Source organism: Sus scrofa, chromosome 11, assembly GCF_000003025.6.
Source record: "Sus scrofa isolate TJ Tabasco breed Duroc chromosome 11, Sscrofa11.1, whole genome shotgun sequence".
Taxonomy (NCBI): Eukaryota; Metazoa; Chordata; class Mammalia; order Artiodactyla; family Suidae; genus Sus; species Sus scrofa.
The window spans coordinates 7,156,241-7,168,621 of NC_010453.5; the positions used below are offsets into that span (position 1 = coordinate 7,156,241).

Below are 12,381 nucleotides of genomic sequence, written 5' to 3' on the forward strand. Positions count from 1 at the left end.
TCACTCCCCAGACCGCCAAAGAACTGAGTTTTCCGGTGACCATTACTTTCAAATGGGCTTCTAGTGCCACTATTTGGACATCCAAGACCATACGGGGGATGAGAACCGCTCTCAAACCAAAGCGCAGTCCGTGCCACCGAGAAGCAGGTTAGTGCAGGGCTTGTGTTAACCTTTGGGACCTTTTCGCTTCATTTAAGAGTAACTTGCAAAAAAAACCTTAACTGACAACGACAGGCTTTGGGGCTGGATGGTGCTACCTCTTGGGACACCATGGTGAACAAGATGAGTCCATGTCCTGGGCATAGGCCCCTAAAGCATAAACAAGAAATTGCAGGAGTTCCCGCTGTGGCACCAGGGGATACGCGGTGTCTCTGCAGTGCCGCCACGGAGATCCGATCCCCGAGCCCGGCACACAGGGATCTGGCGTTGCCACAACTGTGGCTTGGATCTAATGCCTGGTCTGGCAACTCCGTCTGCTGCAGGCGGCCGGGGAAAGAAGGAAAAGAAATTGCGGTGTGGCTGAGGCCCTGGTTGGGTAGTCCTGACAAGGAGGAGCCAGGAGAGGCCCCGCCCACCCCACTGGGTCAGACCCAAAGGCCACCCTCAATGACACAGAGTCCCATAGGAAAGCCATCATCTGGTGCTGATGCGAGGACACATCAGCTGTCCTCCATCCAGGAGGAAGTAACAGCAGTAGCCCCGCTTCTGATCCTGGGTCCTCTCAGTGTCACTGATTCCACTGCCCTTCAAATTATTTACTGGGAAGTTCCTAAGGAGCTAATATTCAACAGCCATCTACTTCCTTTGCCCTCTCATGAAACTGTGTTCTAGAATCTGGCTGATGATGGGAGAGAGAAGCTTCACTCTTTACACAGCTTAGTTTTTGTTCATTGTTTTAGTGTGCCGGGATTATGTCTGGGCTTTCTTTTTGCTTTTTGAAATAAGTTTTTAAGATTCAGACTTCCAGGAAAGACTTTCTTTTCTACTTATTAGGTTAACAGAACACTAGCCGTGGGCTTCCAACCTCAGACATTTCTAGCAGTAAACATCTCATCACATAGCCAGAGAAAGAGTCACAAATTCCCATGACACACTTTCAGGCCGTATCTCTTGGCCTGCTTCAGGCTGTGGGAGTAAGTCAGTGCCGGAGAGATTAGCTGGAAGGCACTTGGAATCCCTCCATGCTGATATTTTGTGCCTTTCCCCTGAGTAAGAAACACAGAGTCCTGTACAAGCACTGTTAGGTATTTTTGTTTGTTTTAATTTATAAAAATACACAGACCTCTATGTTCCATGTTCCCTGAGCTCTGTGTAAACACTCAACAGTTAGTGCTATTTAGTAAAAGGAAAGCCTTGCCTCATTAAAAAAGCATACACCAGGAGTTCCCGTCGTGGCTCAGTGGTTAACGAGTCTGACTGGAATCCATGAGGATGCGGGTTCAATCCCTGGCCTCGCTCGGTGGGTTGAGGATCCGGCATTGCGTGAGCTGTGGTGTAGGCCGAAGACGTGGCTCGGATCCTGAGTTGCTGTGGCTGTGGCATAGACTGGAGGCTACAGCTCCAATTGGACCCCTAGCCTGGAACCTCCATATGCGATGGGTGTGGCCCTAGAAAAGTCAAAAAGACAAAAAAAAGGAGTTCCCGTCGTGGCGCAGTGGTTAACGAATCCAACTAGGAACCATGAGGTTGCGGGTTCAGTCCCTGCCCTTGCTCAGTGAGTCAGGGTTCCGGCGTTGCCGTGAGCTGTGGTGTAGGTCGCAGACGCGGCTTGAATCCTGAGTTGCTGTGGCTCTGGAGTAGGCTGGCGGTACAGCTCCGATTGGACCCCTAGCCTGAGAACCTCCATATGCCGCAGGAGCGGCCCAAGAAATAACAAAAAGACAAAAAAAAAAAAAAAAAAAGCATATACCAGAGGAGTTCCCATGTGGTGCAGCCAGTCAAGAATCAGGTGTTGTCACTGCAATGACTCAGGTCGCTGCTGTGGCACAGGTTTGATCCTTGACTCAGGAATTTCCACAAGCTGTGGGTGCAGCCAAAAAAAAAAAAAAAAAAAACCCCAAAACAAAAAACATACCAGAGTCTTGTTTACCTTTTGTCTGTCTGTCTGTCTATACCAGGATAATTCCTGACCACCTCAAGTGCCCTGGTAGTTTCAAAGGGATAATTCACTTCCTTTCTCAGCCGTTGAGTGCTAACATCATTCTCCTTGGGAGAGACACCATGTCTTATCTAGAAAGAGCCTCCGGAAGCAACATTTCTGATTATTTATAAGGGTGGTAAGCACCTCGGACAGGGGAAGGAGAAACACGAAGGACACTGGGCTCATTCTTAGGAGGTTCTCGGAAAGGACACACATTTCCCATGAAATCAAAGCTTTCTCCTCTGAATCAAATATATTCCCTTCCATGTTTCAGAAAACAGGCATCGTTTCTACAAATCGAGCCCCATGATCACAGGCAAGACACTGGAGATGTGTTCACATATGAAAACTATTCCAGAAGACTAAACTCAGAATGGTTTTCACGAGACAGAGGTGGGCTGACCTGTGACCATCTCACAAAACTTTGAAATGGAAGAAAAGTCTTTGATACGGGCAAATTCAACTTCCGAACAATATCCCTGCCAGGTGGCCTCCTCAGCCCCCAGGAAACAGGCACAGAGCCCCACCCGTTCCAACTCTTGGGAAAGTTCCTTTTCGTGTATTTATTTATTTATTTATTTTTGCTGCCCTGCAACATACGGAGTTCCTGGGCCAGGGATCAGATCCCAGTTGCAACCTATACCACAGCTGCGGCAATGAGGAATCCTTAACCCACTGTGTCAGGCCAGGGATCAACCCTGCTCCAGAGATGCCACAGACCTGTCGTGCCACAGCGGGAATCCCGGGAAAGAGTTCTTTACCCAGAGCCTGAGATTCCTGAAGCTCTCTCCCCGGCACCCACTCATTGCTCCAGCCTGGCCACGTGGGAAAAGCCTCGTGGCCCCTTCCGTGTCTGAGAGGTTCTCAGAGGCTTTGCGTCCTCGGGTTTGCAGTAGGGCCTTGCTGTATTCACTGTGTCCATTACAAATTGTTCACTGAGGTGTACCAGTCGGGATGTGAGAGGGCAGCAGACAAAGTCCCATCCCTCCGGGCCTTGTCCTCTATTTCAGAAGACAGAGAATAAACAGTTACACGTGAATGGAGAATGTCGGGTCATAGAATAATAAAAACACTGAAGGAAAGGCAAGCTCAGAGACTCGGACAGGGGCATGCTGCTCTGGGTCAGGAGGCAAGGGAGCCCCGATGAGGAGGTGACATCTGAGCCGAGACCCGACTGGACTGAGGGATGAGCCATTTGAAATGGGGGGAGGGGAGCCAAGGCCCTGCAATGACACATCCTTGATGTCTGCGGAGGACAAGGAGGTCGGGGACGCTGGAGGGCAGACAGTCAGGGGGCGCGGGTGGGAAATGAGGTTTGAGAGGTCGCCAGGAGACCCGGAGCCTTGACAGGGTCTCGCTCCGCAGAGTTGGGCGCAGGGATGTGATGTGATTTCAGGACCCTTTCATCTCAGTTGCTGTCATCTCTCTTTTTCTGGCTGGTCAAAGTCTCTGTATAAAGGTAAGAACCCAGACTTGCCTGCAAAATTCCAGGTGAGACCTAACTTACGCGGGACTATCCCTCCTTTATTCTGGACGTAATATTCCTATTAATACGCTCTGAGGCCTCTCCTGTTGCGCGTTAGGAAGCCATTGACGCAGGTGGCTGTTGTCTTTTGCACACGGCCCTCTTTAACCACACTCCCCACCTGAGTGTCTTTGCCACTCTCACCCTCCTGCCCCCTACCCTAATACCTCCTGATAACATGGAGCTTCAGGAAACATCCTAGAAGCCAAGTTGTAGCCCACTCATAAGCTCATAACTTTACAGACACATTTTTTTTCTCCTAAGTTTTTTTTTTTGTTTTTTTTGTTTGTTTGTTTGTTTTTGTCTTTTTGCCATTTCTTGGGCCACTCCTGCGGCATATGGAGGTTCCCAGGCTAGGGGTCCAATCGGAGCTGTAGCCACCGGCCTACGCCAGAGCTACAGCAACACGGGATCCGAGCCTCGTCTGCAACCTACACCACAGCTCACGGCAACGCCAGATCCTTAACCCACTGAGCAAGGGCAGGGACCGAACCCGAAACCTCATGGTTCCTAGTCGGATTCGTTAACCACTGCACCACGACGGGAAATCCTACAGACACATTTTTATATTTGCCTCATCCCGGTTCCATTTAAACATGCCAGGTTCCAAACATCCTCAATTTGCTTGGATGGCTTTAGGGGGCCTAATTGTGGGATACGTCCCTATTATCTTCTGTCTTATTAGACTTGGCACATGTTTTCAGTTTTAAAAGATATTTTCGGACCCTGGTTTTAGCATCTCAGTGTATAAGCTATTTCTCCCATCTTTGCCATCAACAGATTTCTTCAGCAGATATTTAAGGATATCACTTAAAATAATACTGTGTTGAGTTCTCTTGTGGTGCAGCAGGTTAAGGATCTAGCATTGTCACTGCAGTGCCTAGGGTCACTGCTGTGGCTCAGGTTTGATCCCTGGCCGGCCCAGGAACTTCCACATGCATGGGTTTAGCACCCCCATACACACCCAAAAAAAGTTGGAACGGATCCATCGCCAATTCTTTGGGGAAATGATTGTTCAAGAAACAGCAAATCAACCTAATTGCCCTACAGCTACCCCACAACAAAGTCCATTAATCAGCAAGGACACTATAAAAGATTTTTGTCTAAATACTGATGAACACACACCACCTTGAACTTCCAGCCCAGCTATGCTTTTATTTTATTTTATTTTTGTCTTTTTGCCATTTCTTGGGCCACTCCGCGGCACATGGAGGTTCCCAGGCAAGGGGTCTAATCTGAGCTGTAGCCGCCGGCCTACGCCAGAGCCACAGCAACACTGGATCCTTAACCCACTGAGCAAGGCCAGGGATCAAACCCCCAACCTCATGGTTCCTGGTTGGATTCGTTAACCACTGAGCCACGACCGGAACTCCCCCAGCTATGCTTTTAAAGAAATGCAGTTCATATTTTCTTTGGCATTTCTCTTTTACCAACTCTGGACTTTTTCTCCTGGCCTGAGCTCACCTAATATTAGACACGGACCACACCTAGAAGCTTGCTTCCTTCTTTTCCTTTTTTTTTTTTTTTTTTTTAGGGCCACACCTGCATATGGAAGTTCCCAGGCTAGGGGTCAAATTGGAACTATAGCTGCCAGCCAATGCCACAGCCAAAGCAACACGGGATCCGAGCCGAGTCTTCGACCTACACCGCAGCTCACGGCAACGCCGGATCTTAACCTACTGAGCAAGGCCAGGGATCGAACCTGCATCTTCATGGATACTAGTCGGATTCGTTTCTGCTGAGCCACGGTGGGAGCGCCTTGCCTCCTTCTCTTTTACGATAACGTACAATGTAGTTTTGTCTTCCTAGATGCATCATACATGTTATGGAAAAGTTATGATCATTTGAATCATATTTTAAGTATACAATAAACTGTTTATTCCATCAATAAAGTTGTTGAGGAGTTCCCTGATGGCCTAGTGGGTTAAGGATCCGGTGTTGTCACTGCTATGGCTCAGGTCATTGCTGTGGTGGGGGTTCTATCCTTGGCCCAGGAACTTCCACATACCACAGAAGTGGCCAAAAAAATTTTTTTAATAAAATAAAAAAAAGGTCACATTTATTTTTTAAGCAATTAAAATACAGTTTTTGATCAATCCCTCCAGAAACCCAATATTTCCAAAATGAAAAATCTTTTGAAATACAAGTATAGTATTTTCTAATCTAGATTTTTGTTGATTTATACTGAATTTTGTCAAAACATGTCACATGGTTAAAGACAATAATAACAGACTAGGGCTGCTGTCACCTGAAACACCAGTAAATTCATACCTGGTCTGTGATGTCCTCAACCCTTCAGGCTCAATAAAATAGGTAGTATTCTTTTTAACTGGCAGTTCCTGTGAAGATAAACAAAAGCTGTTTCCATCTGATTTTACGTCGATCCTGAATTATTTTCAAGTCATTATTGCTCCCCCTTTGCAACTAGATCACAAGTCTAGGTGAGGGCAGGGGTCATGTCTGTCTTGCCCTTTGCTGTCTTCAGAACCAGATACCCACCTGGAACATATATAACAGGTGTTCAGTACATGTTTTTTGAACAGGTAAAATGAGCAATGAATGAATGTTATGTGTATAAAAATAATACTTGATCTATTCATGAAAGGATTTTAGTTTTGCACAGGATCAGAGACATGCCCAATGTCTTCTAAAAAGGAACTTTGGGGGCAAAATTCACCATCGCAGATACATAAATAACATTAAGATGCTCCATAACAGTTCTCAAACATTTTGGATCCAGGACCCCTTTGCACTGCTAAAAATTGCTGAGAACCCCAAAGAGTTGTTGCTTATATGGTATATATCCATCCATACTTAACATATTAAGAATTAAAAACGAAATTAAATATTTATTAACGCATTTAAAATGACAGCATAGGAGTTCCTGCTGTGGTGCAACAGGATTGGCAGGGTCTTAGGAGCGCTGGAATGCAGGTTCGATCCCTGGCCGCTCACTGGGTTAAGGATCTGGCATTGCCATGAGCTGCAGTGTAGGTCGAAGACTTGGCTTAGATCCCATGGTGCTGTGGCTCTGGTGTAGGCCATCGGCTACAGCTCCAATTAGAGCCCTAGCCTGGGAACCTCCATTTGCCATGGGTGCGGCCCTAGAAAAGACAAAAAAAAAAAAAATCAGACCAGGAGTTAAAGCCTGACCATCTCTGCCAACTGGCTTAACTGCAGCCTGCTTGCTTCTTGACTTTTACTTCTTTTTTTAGTGTTAGTGAGCTTTTGTCATACTTCTGTGTTTTTGCTAGAAGTCATTTCCCGTCATGGCTCAGCTGTCATGAACCTGCATGAGGACGCAGGTTCGATCTCTAGCCTTTCTCAGTGGGTTAGGTATCCATCGTTGCCGTGAGCTGTGGTGCAGTTTGTAGACGCGGCTCAGATCCCAACGTTTTTCCGTTGCTGTGGCTGTGGTGTAGGCAGGCAGCTACAGCTCCAATTGACACCTAGCCTGGGAACTTCCATATGCCACAGGTACGGTCCTAAAAAGAAAAAAAAAAAAAAGAAGAAGTTGCTTCCAAATCCAAGTTGCTTCCAAGTAGGTTGGGTGTTTAAAAATACAGTCGGTATGTGTACCTGTATATATCAATACCTACAAACTTAAAATTACACTTTCATTAATTTTCAGTGTCTATCTAGCCAACACACTTCAACAAGATAAAAATGTACGTGATAATAACCACTAAAAGATTAATAAGACATTCCTCTGAATGGCTTTCTTGGAGCCCAGATGACAGGATTGAACTGCAAGGAAATCGCTCTCTAACCACAGCTCCATGACAGAGAATTTATCACTCAAGAATTTAGGCAAATCAGGAGTTCCCATTGCGGCTCAGCGGAAACAAATCTGACCAGCATCCATGAGGACACAGGTTTGATCCCTGGCCTCTCTCAATGGATTAAGGATCCGGTGTTGCCATGAGCTGCAGGGTAGGTCGCAGATGTGGCTCAGATCCCGAGTTGCTGTGGCTGTGGCATAGGCTGGTGGCTACAGTACTGATTTGACCCCTCGCCGGGAATCTCCATATGCCTCAGGTGCGGCCCTAAAAAAAAGATTAAAAAAAAACAACAACAATTATTTAGGCAAATTAAGTCTCCAGAGTGTCTGAACCGTCCCAGACTCCCACCTGTACCATACCACTTTTTTCTATCAACAACTAATTTGATCGAAGCCCGTAATAGTCACTCTCTAGAAATGTCTGCCCATCCCCCTGGACTCTCCCTCCGGGAGAACTGCCCCTCTGGCTGTCTCTCAGGGCACCCTGCCTGTGGTCACCCTGCTTAGATCAAGTTGTGTACCTGCCCCAGGCTGGGACAATTGCATTCTCCTTCCCGGGAACGTGGTACTGGACCAAGAGGAGATGCAAATGTGGTGACTGTAGCAGGATCACCCACGGAGAAGAAAGGAAAGGCCATTGCAGGGCGAGAGCGAGGCGAGGGCGAGGGGGGGAGAGCGAGAGAGCGCGCGAGAGGAAGCAGAGACAAAGCTGGAGAAAGGGTCCTGCCTGGGTGTCTGGCAGCCATCTGTCCTTGGACTTGATGAGGCACTGCTTAATGCTTAAGCCAGCTCAAGTTGATTCCTTGCAGCCCAAAAGGCTTTTTTTTTTTTTTTTTTTTTTTTTTTTTTGGGTCTATTTAGGGCCTCACCTTCGGCATATGGAGATTCCAGACTAGGAATCGAATTAGAGCTATAGCCACTAGCCTACACCACAGCCACAGCAACTCAGCACCTGAGTCGCATCTGCCACCTACACCATAGCTCATGGCAACACTAGATCCTTAACCCACTGAGCGAGGCCAGGAATCGAACCTGCATCCTCATAGACGCTAGTCAGATTCTTTTCCGCTGAGCCACGAGGGGAACTCCTGCAACCCAAAGGGCTTAATGAGGTAAAGACAAAGCCAGAACCATCTGTGGGTTTTTCTCGGCAGCCATGTCCCTTAAAGGATCCTGAGGGCACCGCAGGCCCTAAAGACACATTTACTCTCTGAAGGCTTCCACCCACCCCACCGGGCAAAAATATCTTGCGGTCCAAGCCCCAAGGAGATTAGGAAATGGCATTTCCTCCAGCTTTCCATCCCCAGAGGGCAAATGCACAGATGACTGGAGTTGGCAACACACTCTGTGGGTTAGTATTTGCTGAGGGCACACACCCAGGGACTTGAAGGACAGAATCGCCAGGTGCCAGGGAGGAGGCTTGGCCACGATGCTTCCAACCGTCTCCAAATCAGCACTCACCGGAGCCCCGACCCTTGGTAACTGGCAGGACAATTGACTTCTAAAAGTACCAATTTTTAGCAGCTGGAAACAACAAATGTAGTTGGAGGTGAAGATGCCGGAGGGCAGATTTCTCTTTACCTGTTTTCAAGAGTCGAAAGGTGCTCTAGGAGCAGTGGACAGCAGAGACGTGGACGTGGACGGAGAGCCAGGGGAGCTGTGCAAGCCCGCCTCGGGGCCTCGGGTTTTACAGCTGTGGAATGAGGAGGTAGAAGGAGACAGCCTTTCATATCCCTTTCATCTTCAACTTTCTACCATCTTTGTGAGCTGGAAAGATTTACACAGAACTTCATCTTGATTTTATGACCTGTAGTTCATCTTCTTGTGACAGCGCCAGCAGCAGGCTGTGCGTGCAGAAGTGGCTCTCTCCCCGGAATGATTTAAGAGGCGCTGAAAACCCAGAGCACCTCCCTGACTGTTCTGCCACAGCAGAGGCCTGGAGCTACCCTGTCCCCGAGCCAGCCCTGGGAGCCAAGCATTGTCTGTGCATGGGCTCCGTCAAATGGCAAACATCCCCGTGGCCCGTTGTTTCTCACGGATCGTATCCGCCTGGACTTGCTTCTGCATTGCCCGGGAATGGCATCCAGCAGAGGCACAAGGGCCAGGAAGGGTCTGGGGCCCCAGGCTTGGCAGTGGCAGACAAGCCCTGGCAGGAGAGGGTGCAGGGTGGCCCACAAGGAGCAGAGGCTCCAAGGCCAGAGCAGGCAGCAGCTCTGGGCCAACGGCATTGACTCCCCTGATTCCTCCCTCCCCTTCAGGGTGCCTGGCAGGAAGCAGGAGAGGCTCTGACCAGCCTCCAGCAGTTGCTCCTCAATATAAGGAAAGCTTGACCTCGGGCCCCTGTAGGCTGTCATGACCAACAGACCAGAGAAGTTGACGACCCTGGAGAAAATGGCCCGAACCACTGAGGCCCCTTCCAATGCAGGGGTTCACGGCCACTCGCCCAGCTGGCCAGTGGAACTGGCTTCCTCCTCTCTTGGCTGTCTGCCTTGGGAGCTGCAGGCCCACGATGGCATGTGCCCACCCCCCCACCAAACAGGGCTTGGGTGCCAGGTTTTACTAATCCCCCCCTTTTGGTGGCTTCAGTTCTTAGCCTGTACAAATAGAGGCAGGATAACCAGGAGAACTTCCTAGTGCTCCCATGGAGGGGGTGGGTATCAATATGGGAGCTATATGAGGTTTAGAAATAAATGAACCATCAAATAGCACCCTGAGGTATTATTCTACGACACAGCACTTAAACACCCATTCCCCTGCCCTGCACAGGAACACATGTAAAACACTATTTGAGAAGCAGGCTTCCCACAGACTTTCTTAGAAGGCGAGGCATGTCAAATCTTGATCTTGGGGGATGGCGATTTGGGTGTGTCTGGTAACTCCAGTGCCTAGATATCAAGTAGAAGTAAATATAGCAACCGAAGCAAAACACATCCTTGGTGGCATCTTGAAATCTTCTGAAACTACTGAAGGGCCTAAGAGAACAGGGTGTGCGTTTTTATTCACTGGGGGGAAGCAGGAAGGGAACACACGTACAGGGTGGACCACAAAGTGTCCCATCACGATCGCCACCTGGGTACCCATCTCCTTAGTCCCCAGGTAAATACCTTATAAAATAGCAAAGGGGCCAAGAATCCCCATGTTTTTTCACAGCCCAGCAGAGCTTCCTGAGTGTGTTGCAAGAGTCCCATTAAACCTTCAAGTGTCACTTGCTTTGCTGGTCTCCCCCTCCTACTGTAGCTTTCCCTTTGTAGAAAAATGGGAATTTGGGGGATTTAAAAAACCCTATTGGATTGCCCAGTAATTTTGCACCGGGATACCAGACGAGGGCTCAAGGAATTTCCCTAACAAGCCACAAGGAGACTTGGGTTAACCGGACACAACGGCTCCCAAGTATTTACTCTGCAGAGGGTCTAGGAATTCAGAGATTCCTGCTAATGAAAGGCCTCCTTAACATCCCGAAGGGTAAAGATAGAACTGATTATGTCCATCGTGAGATAGGAGCCTGGAAGAATTCTGAGCACATACCTACCTGCAGATCTACCTGCCTGTCCTCCAAATAAGGTGGCGCTTGCATCTGCGCTAAAACGGAACCATTCGTCTTACACCAGCAAATACTAGGTCATAGTATAATATGAGTTTTGGAGTCACAGAGACGTAGGTTTGAGTCCGGAGTAGGCCCCCAAGACGTGTGCGATCCTGGTCTATCCCGGCCTCCGTGGCCTCACGTGCAAAACGGGAATAAAAGAGACTCACACGATCTGGATCTACTGAGCCTGTAGACAGGAAAGTGGGAAGCAAGATTGTGTGGCCATCATGTCCAGCAACAGAAATACACCTTCTTCCCCTCGGACCCTGTTGTCCAGGCCACCCAGTCTTTCCAGCGGCCTACCCCTGCGCAGCGCGGACGAGATCAAACAGGCAATTCAGCCCAAAGGCTCCTCCATCCCCAGGCCGCCCGCGCCAACTCGCACCCCTGTTCTCTCGCCTCCCCCTCGCCTCTCTCCCTCTCAGTCCCCCTTTCCGCCCTCGTTTTCTCCTCTAAAACAGTAAGTCCCGCTGCGCATTAACGGGTGCTCAACGTCAAGGGTACGATCACGGTGAAAGTGAGAAGAAAAGCGGAGAGCGCAGCCCCCTCGCCCTTCTGCGAGCGCCGCGCTTTCCGGACGCGGACGGGCCGGGCTCGAGGGGGGCCGGGCAGCGGGAGCCGCCAGCCAACTTTTCCCATCTCAGTTCTTGACCGAGAGCCTGGGAACCACATTCTGCGCAAATGCGTGTGCTCCAGCGAAACCCGGGAGCCGCCCGCAGCCCTGGGGGTTGGAGTGGGGGGGGAGGGAGAGGGAGGGAGAGGGGGGAGGAAGCAGGAGGCGGGGAAGTTGGAGAAAGGGAGGTGGGAGGTGGGGAGGGGAAAGGAGGAGGTGGGGAGGGGAAAGGAGGAAGCGGGGGCTGGGGGAGGAGGGAGGGGAGGGGGATGGAGGAGCGGGGAGGGGGATGCTGGATGGGAGGCGACTGGAGGCCGAGGGGGAAGGGAGGTAGGCGGCGTGGGGGAGGGGCGAGGTGGTACCGGGAGGGGGAGGCCGCGGAGCCCTCCCGGCGCTGCGGACTGTGAGCGCTGCTCTCGGGCAGCGGACGCGCCTTGGAAGATTAGATTAGCTCCGCTGAGCTTTCCAGAAACAGCCAACCCCACCCACCCTCCAAACCAGCGAACCCACCCCCACCCCTGGCCCCGCCCGGGCCGCGGCGGCTGCAGCACGCGGCCGGCGGGCGGGCGCGGGGCGCGGGGCTCGGGGGCGCTCCCGGTGGCGGCGGCGGCGGCGGCGGCGGCGCGCGCTCGGCCAACTCGGCCCCGCTAGACTTCCGGGAAAGAGGAGGCTTTTCTTCTCCAAAATTCTCCAGGCTGCTGTGGTGCGCTTTTGTTTTACGGTGGAACACTACCGT

The 12,381-nt window shown here is 50.2% G+C and overlaps 1 long non-coding RNA gene across 4 annotated transcripts; it reads right to left on the reverse strand.

Moving 5' to 3' along the window:
* LOC102166670 lies at positions 2,045-12,170 on the reverse strand. 4 transcript variants are annotated; one of them, XR_002336644.1, is made up of 5 exons: positions 12,008-12,170; positions 10,976-11,219; positions 9,028-9,139; positions 5,937-6,004; positions 2,045-3,589 (listed from the first exon to the last, which is right to left on the reverse strand). It is a non-coding gene; the product is annotated as an uncharacterized LOC102166670 (long non-coding RNA). The 4 variants fall into 4 exon arrangements; XR_002336645.1 differs by lacking the exon at positions 12,008-12,170 and having other exon boundaries at positions 9,028-9,213; positions 10,976-11,778; XR_001299457.2 differs by lacking the exon at positions 12,008-12,170 and having other exon boundaries at positions 2,045-3,141; positions 10,976-11,772.